Genomic DNA, 13,337 nt, shown 5'->3' on the forward strand with positions numbered 1-13,337 from the left:
TGAAGTATTTCATTTTTAATGACCGGTTACCCCCCTAATGGATGGGTTTCCTGCTGTTAACAGTTTGTCCAGTAGCTCGCCATGTACATCGGCGAATCTGAGACACTGAGAGGAGTTGACCGTGACAACGGGGTTCAAGTATGGCAAAAAAACAGTTCTAGAAAGCAGGTAAGATAAAAACAGAAATAACAGGGTGAGAATGTGGTAAAGTCTAAAAACGTGGTAAAAATCAGGCGAGGGCTTTTCTTTTTCTGGATTGCTTTTTAAAACTGTCGGTTGGGTTTAGGAAAGAGGGTGGTTGGGTCAATTGGTGCTTTTTAAACACTATTGGTTGGGTTTAGAAGGGTGGGTCAGTTAATCGGTCAGTTAATCAGTCAGTCGACAGCAGCCTCTGGTGGATTTACGTGAGAACAGCAGGTGCAAATGGCACTTGCAAGAGAAATTTGAGATCTGACAGGTATACACAGCGGCCTTGCAAAAACAAAAACTGAAAAAAAAACAGCCCCTGTGTCGACGAAAGTGATGAGTTGGGGGGAGGGGGTTAGGGGGTGGTGTCATGAACGAAAATGAAGAGAGTTGGGGAGTCGCGGAAAAAAGGTAAAGAACGGGGAGGAGGAGGGGGGGGGTGTAAGGAGGGAGATCAGTAAAATTAGGTGCCAGATCAGATTTCCGGATCCGGCTTTTCCGGCACAAATTAAGCCCTGCTTTTACTAATCTTAAAGATGTTTTATATGCATTAATATGTATTATGTACAGACAAACTACTTGTCGATGGACTCTTGTCATGTCACATGTTGTTAGGATAGTTTTTTTGTAATTCACACAGGTGAGGGGGCCTGACAAACCACCTTTAGTTGCCAAACCCATTCTTCTCCATATGCACCAGACACCTTCTTATAAGTGGCCCACACTTCTTGAAAAACATTGTGCAATTCTGAGTGTGCTCCATACAGGTGAAAGGGTTTCACAAACTACCTGTAGGACATACTGTCTCCTCTCTGTATGCTTGGAAGAAAAATTCTGAACTAATTTAGACTTGTCATAGCATTTATATCCCACTGAAAAAATTCCAGCATCTGTTTGAGCATTTTCATCTGTAAGAGATGGGAATGTCTCATTTTAAGGCGAGTATGACTCACTGACCTTAAAAAAACGGTAGGCATTTCCCCTTAGTACGTTGGCATTTAGGCTGACAGATTCAAAGGCTGGACAGTGAAGAACAGCTAGAGCTCCTCACATGTCAGGCAGTGTGTTTATAATGGCTTGTAACTGGCGCTAATAGCTACGAAGCCTCTGATAAGGGACATATCCTCCGGACGAGCCCCTTTCCTGATAAAGAAGGCACTGTCTGCATCACTCTGAATCACCGGGCCCTGTGTTTGTGTGTTTTTTATTGTAACCAGGCAAAGGCAGTCTGAAGTTTCCATCCTTCAGCTTGGAGCAGCACTTTCCTGAACGCCGGCCAGGAAAATGTGTGTCGGCTTGGCAGCTCGACTGTGGGAAGACTATGGGCAAAAACTGGTGGAGTTTTGCGGCATTGGGCTTTATATAGCCTTGAAGCTCCTCGGGACTCCCTCTTTTATGTAGATGGAGCGATTGAAGTATCAATAGAAGGATACTGTACAGCAAGAGCTTCAATTACAGGAACATAATGACTGAAAATGAGAGAGGTCGGAGTATAAACAGAATTTGACTTTGAGAAATGAGTGTATTATGGTTTGAAATGACTCATGGTGTGCATGTAATCTGACAAATGGGCATTTTTTTGTGACGTTTGGGCATGAAGCCCAGTCCGCCTATGAGATTGACCCCTGGGACCAATTGCCTGTTACCTTTAGATAAAGCTTTAATTTTATGTTCAGCTGCACAAGGAAAACAAATACTATTCCCCGGTCTCTGCTAATTACTGACGATCCATTCAGGAAGAAGTTTGGCCTCCTTTTCTGTTATCTGCTCTACACAAGTTCCTGTACAAGCACTGAGGCAGGACGGAACACTCGAAATAAAGAAAGGCATTTAAAAATGTAAATAAAATAGCTGGCATTAATGTCATGCTTTACTGGTATAAAAATATTGTATTATTTCATTTATATTTAAGGTGACTGACAGTTTAAGTTCTCAATTTCTCTGGACCCTCAAGCATGTTCTCATCCCACTTTGGAAACCCCATTATATGCATGATTCTGTCTGCGATGTCTGCGCTACTTTTTTTTTGTAATGTCTCAAATGGACACTATCCATAGAAAATTTAACATGTAAATCATTGTACCAGAAATAAATTCCAGGTCCAGTAAATCAGAACACCCAAAAAACTGAACTGATTGAATGACCATCTCGTTATGTCTGTCTCGGAAACAAAACCGCTGTCCTCACAGTGTTTATTGTCTTCTTAATAGTTTACAGATGCTTCAAAAGACTAGCTGGAAATGCAGTTGCAGTTTTTTTAATCTGCATTGGTCACTCTACAAACTTTCTTTGGGATATTCATGAGTACTGTGCCCGCCTTTGAACATGTACAGTGTGATGATGCCATAGCAACTAAACCCTCCCCTTTTCTCCACACTGTGACGAGTGGACGACTGTAGGCCAGATGAAAACCGACCAATCACAGCAGCGCATCCGACCAGAGACGAATGAGGAAACGATGAGCAAATGCAGAAATATTTGGCAAAAGCTTTGAGGAACATTTGTGCTCCAGAGGTGATGTATTATGAATCTGTGAATAAACATGCGTACTTTTAAACCCTTTGAAGATGAAAAATAACAGCCCTGAAGGCTTGAATTGCTCCAATCCCTTGAGAGCAAATCGCTTCACTTGGAGACCATTTTGGCTCAAACCAGCAACCTTCTTGCTCTGAGGCAATGGTGCTGACCACTGCGCCACCATGCTTCCCTAAATGAAAATATTTTCATCAAATCTGAGAGATTTCTGTCCTTCCACTGAAACTCTGATACTTTAAAAGATTCATAAATGGATCAAAAAAATTTATCCATATGAATATATTCATTTTTGGGGGTAACCTAACCCAAGACAGTTAAACCCACTGTAGTTAAAGTTAAAACAAATGTGTAGTAAACAAACTCTATTAAAAAGACCATTGGCTGTTTAACTGAAAGGTGGGGCCTCCATCCTGCTATATTAAGTACTGCAATCATTCCCATTCCTTTTTCAACAAGTGGTCCTTCTCCCACCCTTTCAGTGTCTCTGATCATGCTAGGATCCTGAAGTATCCTAAAAAACTCCTTACATGGTTTCTTGGGAAACATGAAACTCTGCTGAGCAGCTGATATGGACATGCTCCTGCCTTTAAAAAAACCTGATGACTTTATGTTTATAATTCCACAGCTGAAAGTCCCAGTGGACCTTCATGGTTTGCTCTCACAGCTCACCATCAAATTTAAGAGCTGTGCAGATTTTTTCCTAAAAAAAGACTACAGCTTTAAGGGTAGAGGACAGATGATTTCTGACCATTTTAAAGAGGTCATGAACTGCCTTTTTAAAGGTTTCTCTGATGTCCAATTATGTTTTCAAGATTTGTACATAAACATCATAATTTATTAGTAATATATGCTATTTTCTGCCCCTTATCTGAACACACTCTTTGAATACATGTGGCAAATGAGACTCAAAAATAAACGCCCACTCGTATGAGTTAACAGTTTGCATATTTGAGCATTTTCTAAAGTTAATAATGACAACTGTGTGCGAATGATGTAAACTTGACAGCTTACATTATTCATAGATAGAAGCTGCTGTGATCTAGACAACCCGGACTCATTCTAAAAACGTACCGCTATAAACATTTCTGGAGAGCGCCAAATACGACCCAGGAGGTACAGGTTTTTATTTGCAGTTTTTGTTTTTCACGAATCCACCAGAGGCCGCTGAGTACCCTCTTTGAGATCTCAAATTTCTCTTGAGAGTGCCATTCGCTTCTGCTGTTCTCGTGTGAATCCACCAGAGGTCGCTGTTAATTTACTGACTGACTGACCGACTGATCGACTGACCCACACTTCTCTTTCCCTAAACCCAACCAATAGTGCTTTCAAAAGCACCGATTGACCCACCCACCAACTTCCCTAAACCCAAACGACAGTTTTAAAAAGCAATCCCAAAAAAGAAAAGCCCTTGTCTGATTTTTACTAAGTTTTTAGATTTTACCACATTCTCACCCTGTTATTTCCTTGTTTATTTTATTTTTTGGCTTCTGTTTTTGTCTTACTCGCTTTCTGGAACCATTCTTCACCAGACTTGAACCTCATTGTTGTGGTCCACTCCTTTCTGCGTCTCAAGTCTGCCAATGTACATAGCAAGCTACTGGACAAACCGGTAACGATGGGAAAGCCGTCCATATGGAGGTAAGCGTCAGCTGGTAAGCGCAAAATGGACTGGCGTCATACCACCACGTAGTGTTAATTTTAAAGACGAAATGCAGCCATACGTACTTCTGACTACATAATTTGCGATCTTCAGAAATGTATATAGGGCTATGTTTTCTATTGAATGCATATTAAACTGTAATAACAGACAAAGCAATAGTGAACGATCGATTAATAAAAAGTTACTCACAGATATGTTGTGTAACGTCACTGTCAGATTCAAAATAGACGGCAAAGCATCATTTCAATCTTTCTGAAAATCCACCATTAAATTGTTTGTAAAGAAATCTGTGGTAAAAACGAAATGAACAACAAAGGACATGATTATGGTAATAATAATACTCCAAAATCAGTTCCGAACAGGACACACACAGTTTTAACCCTTTAATACTATTTAGTGTCAAATAACCGTGTAATCTTTTTAACTGAAGTTGATTTTTATAACTTGATGCAGTTAATTGGGCACAATGAAAGGTATTTTTAAGCATCATAAGAAAGGCAGCCTGAGGCATGTGCTTCCCTGCCTTTGTACAAGCGGATGTGATTTTCCATTAACTTGTTAAGACAGAGCAGCGCCATTTAACCAGCCGCCCACAACACCTGCAAATGTTTCCACTGATCGAATACAATCACAATTCACACTTGGTGTCTAAATAATGTTTTTAAGTGCTTTTTTGTTTACCTAAATGTTTGCTGCATATGAAATTTTCAGCTTTTATTATTAATTCTATTCATTTGCTGGAATCATATTAAATGTAGGTCATGATTCAGCAAATATGTAAATATTTTGCCATCAAAATGTGGTACATCATGATTCATGTCAAAGATTATTAGATTATTGTATATATAGCTGAAGTGAACCACTGTATGAGATAAGTTCACTCAAAAATACATCTTGTCATCATTTATTCACCATCTACTTGTTCCAGTTTTATATGAGTTTAGTTCATCTATGTTGTGCCCAAAATATTTTGAAGAAGTCTGGTAACTAAACAATTTACACAATTGACAAAAATAACAGTTAATTAACTTGATTTACAGGAGTTTTCGCAAACACATTACAATAAGGTTGTATTAATGCATTACTAACATGAACAAACAATGAGCAATACATTTATTACAGTGTTTATTCATGTTAGTTAATGAAAAAAAGTTGTTCAATGTTAGTTCATGTTAACTCACTGCATTAACCAATGTTAATAAGCATGCATTTTGATTTTAATAATGCACTAGTGAATGTTGAACTATGATTAATAAATGCTGTACAAGTAATGTTCAGTCTTAGTTCATGTTGGTAAACACATTAACTAGCATTAATCAAACCTGATGAGTTGGGGTGCAACGGAGATGAGGATCCACGTGCAGTTTAATAATCAAGAGTAGTCGGGCATGCAGGCAATGGTCAAACAGGTACAAACAAGAGCATGAGGGTAATTCAAGAACATGGTCAAAATAACAATAAAACAAACAAGGGTTCAAAAACACAGGAAGGCAAGACAAGGAAAACGCTTCGTAATGCTAACAGTGAACAGACACAGCAAAGTCTGGGTGAAAGTGTGGTGTTTCTATATAGTCCAGGTAACCAATGAAGATGAGTTTCAGCTGAGTGTGTGTGTGTGCGTGTGTGTGTGTCCGGATGACTGTCGGCTGTTTTAAGTTCATATTGTTTTTCCAAGGTTAATATGAGTGGTAATTTGCACCATAAGGATGTTATTTGTTATTTTGAAAACCAAAACAAGTCGTTAAAAGTCACTGTGAACTTTTTTATACTTGCTGGGAAATTTTACTTTCACAAACAGAGATTCATTAAAAAAAATCCAATCTTTATAGACTTCCTATGTGAAATAGAACATTTAATTAAATCGCTTAGATTAATTGAAAATAAGAAATGTGCTTCTTTCTTGAGCAAATATGATGAGAGCTTTCATGCTACTTGAATAGTTATTTCCTTTTGTTGCACTGTCTTTTAAACTGTTTATTGTATTTATTTAATTTTATTTGTTTATTTTATGTATTGTATTTTGGTTTTGTTCTTTATCTTGTGCATCTAATGTGATTATTGTGTAAAAATAACTGTTATCTTTTACTGTATTGGAAATTATATTATACGTTATAAGTTAATAAAAAAAAAAATAAATAAAAAAAAAAAATGACTGTCAGCTGTGGCAGGAGTGATTGGAGCAATGACTTCTGAGATTTGAAGTTCGGTTTGGTGGCAGAATTGTAGTTCTCCAGCGATCTGCAACTTCTAGATCGCTGGTGATCATAACACCTTATTTTAAAGTGTGACCGAATTTTCTGTGTATTTACACTCTGGATACTTTTGATATAGAAAAAAATGTACTTGTTTAACCTGAAAAATTGAAATTGTAAATAAAATGTAAATGTTTTTATGACTTTTACTGGCATTTTTAGTTTGAATCAAAATATTGTATTAAAAATAAAACATAGAAATAAATCTGTAATAACAGCAGTACTGACAGTCACCAGATTTTTGTAGATATTAACTTGATCAACGCAGATAATGTAGGTTTCAAATAAAAAAAAATGTCGATAAAAGGAACTTTGTTAAACTTTTGAACGTCAAAAGTTTTTATAGCAGAGATCAGTTAACGCAATAATGCAATTTAGCAAAGTAAAAAAAAAATAATAAAAACACTTAAAATGTTAATTAACAGATTTGTTTACAGTAGATCGCCCACTTATTTTTAATTTCCAGTAATTTAATCCTACTATGGAAGTCATTATGCGCAAAACTGGATTATTGCATAAAAGATGTGCGAATAAAGCAGTGTGTCCATCCAACGAGTCAAAGCGAACAAAATCGTCACTTCCTGATTATCTGGCGCCAAATATCAACAGTAAAAACTCAATTTGCTGCGATAAGAGAAGCTGCGTGAATTTTTCCTCATTTAATAAATGATTGCCTCAGAAGGTAATCCTGGCAGGCAGTGAACGCGCGGTGGCGTTTGAAGGCGTGAGACGTGGAGCACTGACGCTCTCGATTCTAGAGGTCATTAATAATATAATAACTTTAATACTGAAACGGTTCAGGTGTTTTAGAATGACCAAAGCAACATTTCAGATGTTTTACAATGTGCTCAGCCTGCTGGTTTGTCCATTCAAGCACACAATTATCATCATAGAAAAAATCACATGACCTTTTTTAATGCGCATACTGGAATTTGTTCAGTAAAAGTGTTTCCATCGTAGTTTATGCACATCTTTTCTTATCGAATAAAAAGTTTATCCTACTCAGTTATCTTGGCATGTCCATCAACTGTTTTTATGTGCATATCCAAAATGCCCATAAAAATAGGTGGATGGAAACCTAGCAATTGAGTGCCACCAAATTTCTAGTTGCTCATTAAAATATCTACTTTTGTGTCAGCAGGAGAAACACATGGAGATTTAGAACAATTAGAGTGCAGGAAAATTAAATTTTTTGGGTGAACTATCCCTTTAAATGAAGTACAGTAAGTCCTGCCTTTAAAATAAAAGAGCCAATCGCCAATCTACAAAGTTACAACCCAATCTTTGCATGAAACTTAATTCAACATTTGCTTTTCAGAACACACGTACTTTGGCTAGACCATGGATTTAAAAAATTTTTCAGGTTTATACTATCTAGACGCTGATTCGAAAAATCTTTGATTTTAGTGAATAGCTTCTGATATTTCCAAATTGGGCAGCAAGGTGGTGCAGTGGGTAACACGATCACCTCAGAGCAAGAAGGTCGCTGGTTCGAGTCTCGGCCGGGTAAGTTGGCATTTCTGTGTGGAGTTTGCATGTTCTCCCCGTGTTCGCATGGGTTTTTTTTTACAGGGGCTCTGGTTTCCGCAACAAGTCCAAAGACATGCGGTATAGGTGAATTGGGAAGCCTAAATTGTCTGTAGTGTATGTGTGTCAATGAGTGTGTATGGTGTTTCCCAGTAAAACAGTTAGCTGGGTAAAACATGCTGGATATGTTGGCGGTTCATTCCGCTGTGGCGACCCCAGATTAATAAAGGAACTAAGCCAAAAAGAAAATGAATGAATGAATAAATTTCTAAATTAAACTATACCTACCTATAGATTAAATGACATCATAATTTAAGCCATTTTTTTTACTCTTTATTTTCATTTTCATTGAAAAAAAACCCCTCATACATACAGAACCACCTGAATCCTTACAAGAAAGAGATGGATCATACATCAAAGTTCTCTTGGAAGTACTCTATCACAGTGAATTTAGCTTAATACAAAAAGGATCTCAAAACCCATCCTCCCACCCCTCTAACATTGATCAAAATGTTTGAGGAATCATTTAAAAAAAATCAAATAAAAGGCATAATATTCACGAATAACATTTACAATATAGAACTGGCTGAGACAAGAATTAAAAATTGAAGCATGGTGTGTCAATGAGACAGTGAGTTTTTTTTTAATAAACTCAGATTATAAGCCTTCAAAAGCCAAAAGAAGACACTGCTCAAAAGCTCCCAATATAAAATCAGCTTTTTCAGGACCACACCCTTCGGCTTTTGTCTGCAGTCATTTGTTTGCTCCAATAATGTAATAGCGAAGAGCAGTGATCTCTCACACATCTGTTTTCAAAGACTCATTACACCCTCAATCAAGCCCTGGTCTCATTATTGTGGAGCTTCCTTTGAACTCTCCAGGACCCTCCACCCACCCGTGCGCACTCGTTTTCTCCAGGTCGGGAAGTGTGTGGTCCGATAGCTGCGTATTTGGTTTCTCACGCTGTTTTTTTCCATCAAAAGACAAAGGTTTGATGACACAGAGTTTGGAATATAGCCTGCAGGGTTCACGGCATTAAAGCCTGTGGTGAAGGCCATGCAGTGTACTTAGCTCAGTTTTCCTGCTCTAGTAATGTCCATAACGATAGATTGATAGATTTTGAGTACACACTCTCATGTAGACTTCATAAATGAGACAATTAACCTCTCATCGGAACCCTAGAGTTGATGTTTGTGGAGCGAGTTTGGAAAGGAGGCAGCCGAGGCTTAAAAATAGCCTCAACAGAACCGTTTCATCGCTGTTAGAGAAGGAAAGCTGTGTGTGTGTGAGCTGTCGGAGAGAAATAGTATAATTAAAGACTAAATTTAACTTGGGAATTCCACTTTGGGGGACTCCTAGATGAGAGTTTGCCTGTTTAAATACTTAAGAGCCCATTAGCATCATGCTAACTGCACTCAACTTAAGATGAAAAACAAAACAGAAGGGCTTTTCTCTCTATAATTGAGTTTTGCACACACCCTTTTGGCACAGAATTAATGTTAAGTGTTTCTGTTTTGGGTTTCCCTCGCTAGCTTGGGTTTAGCTAATTCAGATAGAGCGTTCAAATGTAGTCCTCATATTCCAGTGTAAACAAGTCTGGAAAACTACTAGCAGTAGTGGTTGACACTGTGTTTGCTTTGGACCACATGGCTACTCCAGCGTCTATCAGGTGAGGGTTTTTAGTGTCACCAGGTTCAAATGTGTCTAACTTACATTCATTCATTCATTCATTCATTTTCCTTTGGCTTCGTTCCTTTGTTCATCAGGGGTTGCCACAGCGGAATTAACCGCCAACTTATCCAGCATATCTTTTACACAGCAGATGCCCTTCCAGCTGCAACCCAGTACTGGGAAACATCCATATACTCTCATTCACACACATACACTACAGCCAATTTAGTTTATTCAATTCACTTATAGCGCATGTACTGTGTACTATGGGGGAAACCAGAGCACCTGGGGGAAACCGTGAACATGGGGAGATCATGCAAACTCCGCACAGAAATGTCAACTGACCCAGCCGGGACTTGAACCAGCAACCTTCTTGCTGTGAGGCAACAGCGCTAACCACTGAGCCACCGTGCCGCCCTGCTTACAATTCTGGAAAATTATAAATAAAGCTTGAATCGCATTATTTGTTGCACAATTAGCAGTGTTAGCACACAGCACATGTACTGTATGTTTTATTTATGTTTGTAAATTTATATAAAGTGGAAATATCAGAGAACAATTTACATCTTGTTTAATTTCGAGGTCACTGCTTTGTTCTATTTGCGGAAAATATCTATTTTTAAAGCATATTTTATTGATTGCTTATAACTGTTTAAACACTTGAATGAGATATTTAAGAATAAAACACTGATCAAAATTAGTGAACACTTTCAGATTCCTCTCAGTAAATTGTTATGATAATCTGGCACCTGGTGGTAGATTACTTTATTTGACAAACCATATTTAAATGTCAGCGGAATTTTCAGCTTTGAAGGCCAAAATCAGTAAAGACTGAGGTCACATCATGACAGAGTGAATGCAAATATTCATTAGAAACTCCATCAGCAACATGCAATTTCTTCCCTACTATCATCAGTCAATCGGCCAGCAAGTTTCAAGAACAAGAACTTAAAAACACAACAAAATAGGTAAAGCAATTGCTTGAAGCTGAAACATGAAAATAAGGAAATCAGAGATTGACCTGATCTAACCCTGATCTAAACCTGATTGAAAATCTCAACACAGGCTCATTTTTGAACATTTTGTAGCCCTATATACATTTCTGGAGATCGCGAAGTATGTAGCCAGTAGTATGTATTGCTGCATTGCGTCTTTAAAATGGTATGACGCCGTTCCTTTTCATGCTTACCAGCTGACCGACTACCTCTATATGGATGACTTTCCCGCTGTTACCAGTTTGACCAGTAGCTCGCCATGTACGTCAGTAGACGCAGAGAGAAGTTGACCACGACAACAGGGTTCAATTTCAGCAAAGAACGTTTCCAGAAAGCAGGTAAGATAAAACAGAAGCCAAAAAATTAAATAAACAAGTAAATAGCAGGGTGAGAATGTGGTAAAACCTAAAAACGTGGTAAAAATCAGACGAGGGCTTTTCTTTTCGTTTGGGTTTAGAGAAGTAGGTGGGCGGGTCAATCTCTGCTTTTAAAAACACTTTTGGTTGGGTTAGTAAAAGAGGAAGACGGGTCAGTCCATCAGTCAGTCAGTCAGTCAAACAGTCAGTAAGTCATTTAGTCAGTTATTAAGTCGTCAAAAATTGAAGCATCAATAGGTTGTGACATTTTGTGAATCAAAAGCACCTTTAAAGTAAATATGGGCCTGGTAAATGATTTTGGCTGTAAAAAGAAAGGAAAACAGTGATCCTTTCCGGCACATTGTGGGCTTATCTCACTCTTCTGTTTGTTGCAATCAGTGGCTTTTTAAAGATGGTGAAATGTGGTTCAATGGAAGTGGAAATTAGTTCACGAGGGCAGAGTTGAAACAAGGACACGTTTACACTGTGCTACACTGGTAAATTAAAGTCACATATACACTCTAAAAGTTGTTAAGTTGTTTTAACCTAAATTATTAAGTATAAAATACACCTAACCAATAAGTCTTTAGATGAAGTAAAAATATTAAAACCATTATTTTGACCAACTTTGGGTTGAAACAACTTTCTGCGTTCTCAGTGTATACTTGCAGTACTCAAATTTAATGCAGACATCCATCAGAATTGAAATAATTTTATTATATTTATGTATATTTTTATTTGAACTTTCAGGTTTATTTGTTTGCATGCCTGACTGAGACAGTGACATAATGTACAATACATGAACATGGATAGACAAAACAATATGTTTCAGTTGTGTATACTAAAAATTGGAGACTGAAATAGCTTAAGACTGAAATAGCTTAAAATGACCATATGGCATGCATGCATATATATATACACTCAACATGAAAAACCTTTTATTAAATTTTATAAGGTAAACAATATTGCACTTTTAAAAATTTATTCAACGGGTCATGGTGTAACTATTGCCAAGATTCATTTACATTTTTAAGTTTTTTTTTTTTTTTTTTTTTTTTACAAAATGTGAAATTCTACTAACTAAAAACATTGATTCAAAAAGAATTAATGTTCAAAATGTTATTTAAAAAAGGGAAGGTAGATTATTTAAAATTAGTATTGAAAACAAACTATTATGTACACTCACCGGCCACTTTATTAGGTACACCTGACAACTGCTCATTAGCACAAATTTCTAATCAGCCAATTACATGGCAGCAACTTTGGGCATGTGAACATGGTCAAAATGATCTGCTGCAGTTCAAACCGAGCATCAGAATGGGGAAGAAAGGTGATTTAAGTGAATTTAAACGTGGCAAGGTTGTTGGTGCCAGATGGGCTGGTCTGAGTATTTCAGAAACTGCTGATCTACTAAGATATTCACACACAGCTATCTCTAGGGTTTACAGAGAATGGTCCAAAACAGAGCAAATATCCAGTGAGTCGCAGTTCTGTAAATGCCTTGTTGATGCCAGAGGTCAGAGGAGAATGGCCAGACTGGTTTAAGTTGATAGAAAGGCAACAGTAACTCAAATAACCACTCATTACAACCAAGGTATGCAGAAGAGCATCTCTGAATACACAACACGTCAAACCTTGTTGTGGATAGGCTACAGAAGCAGAAGACCGGGTGCCATTCCTGTCAGCTAAGAACAGGAAACTGAGGCTACAATTCGCACAGGCTCACCAAAATTGGACAAAAGAAGACTGGGGACGTTGCCTGGTCTGATGAGTCTCGATTTCTGATGCGATATTCAGATGGTAGGGTCAGAATTTGGCATTAACAACATGAAAGCATGCATCCATCCTGCCTTGTATCAACGGTTCAGGCTGGTGGTGGTGTTTTGGTGTGGGAGATATTTTCTTGGCACAATTTGGCGTCATTACCACCAATTGAGCATACCTTAGTATTGTTGCTGACCATGTCCATCCCTTTATGACAACAGTGTACCCATCTTCTGATGGCTACTTCCAACAGGATAACGCGCCATATCATAGTGAAAAAAAATCCTGTGTGAAAGTGTGAATTATCTAGACTGGTTTTTTGAACATGACAATGAGTTCACTGTACTCAGATGGCCTCCACAGTCACCAGATCCCAATCCAATAGTGCACC

This window comes from Danio aesculapii, chromosome 25 (genome assembly GCF_903798145.1).
Source record: "Danio aesculapii chromosome 25, fDanAes4.1, whole genome shotgun sequence".
Classification (NCBI taxonomy): Eukaryota; Metazoa; Chordata; class Actinopteri; order Cypriniformes; family Danionidae; genus Danio; species Danio aesculapii.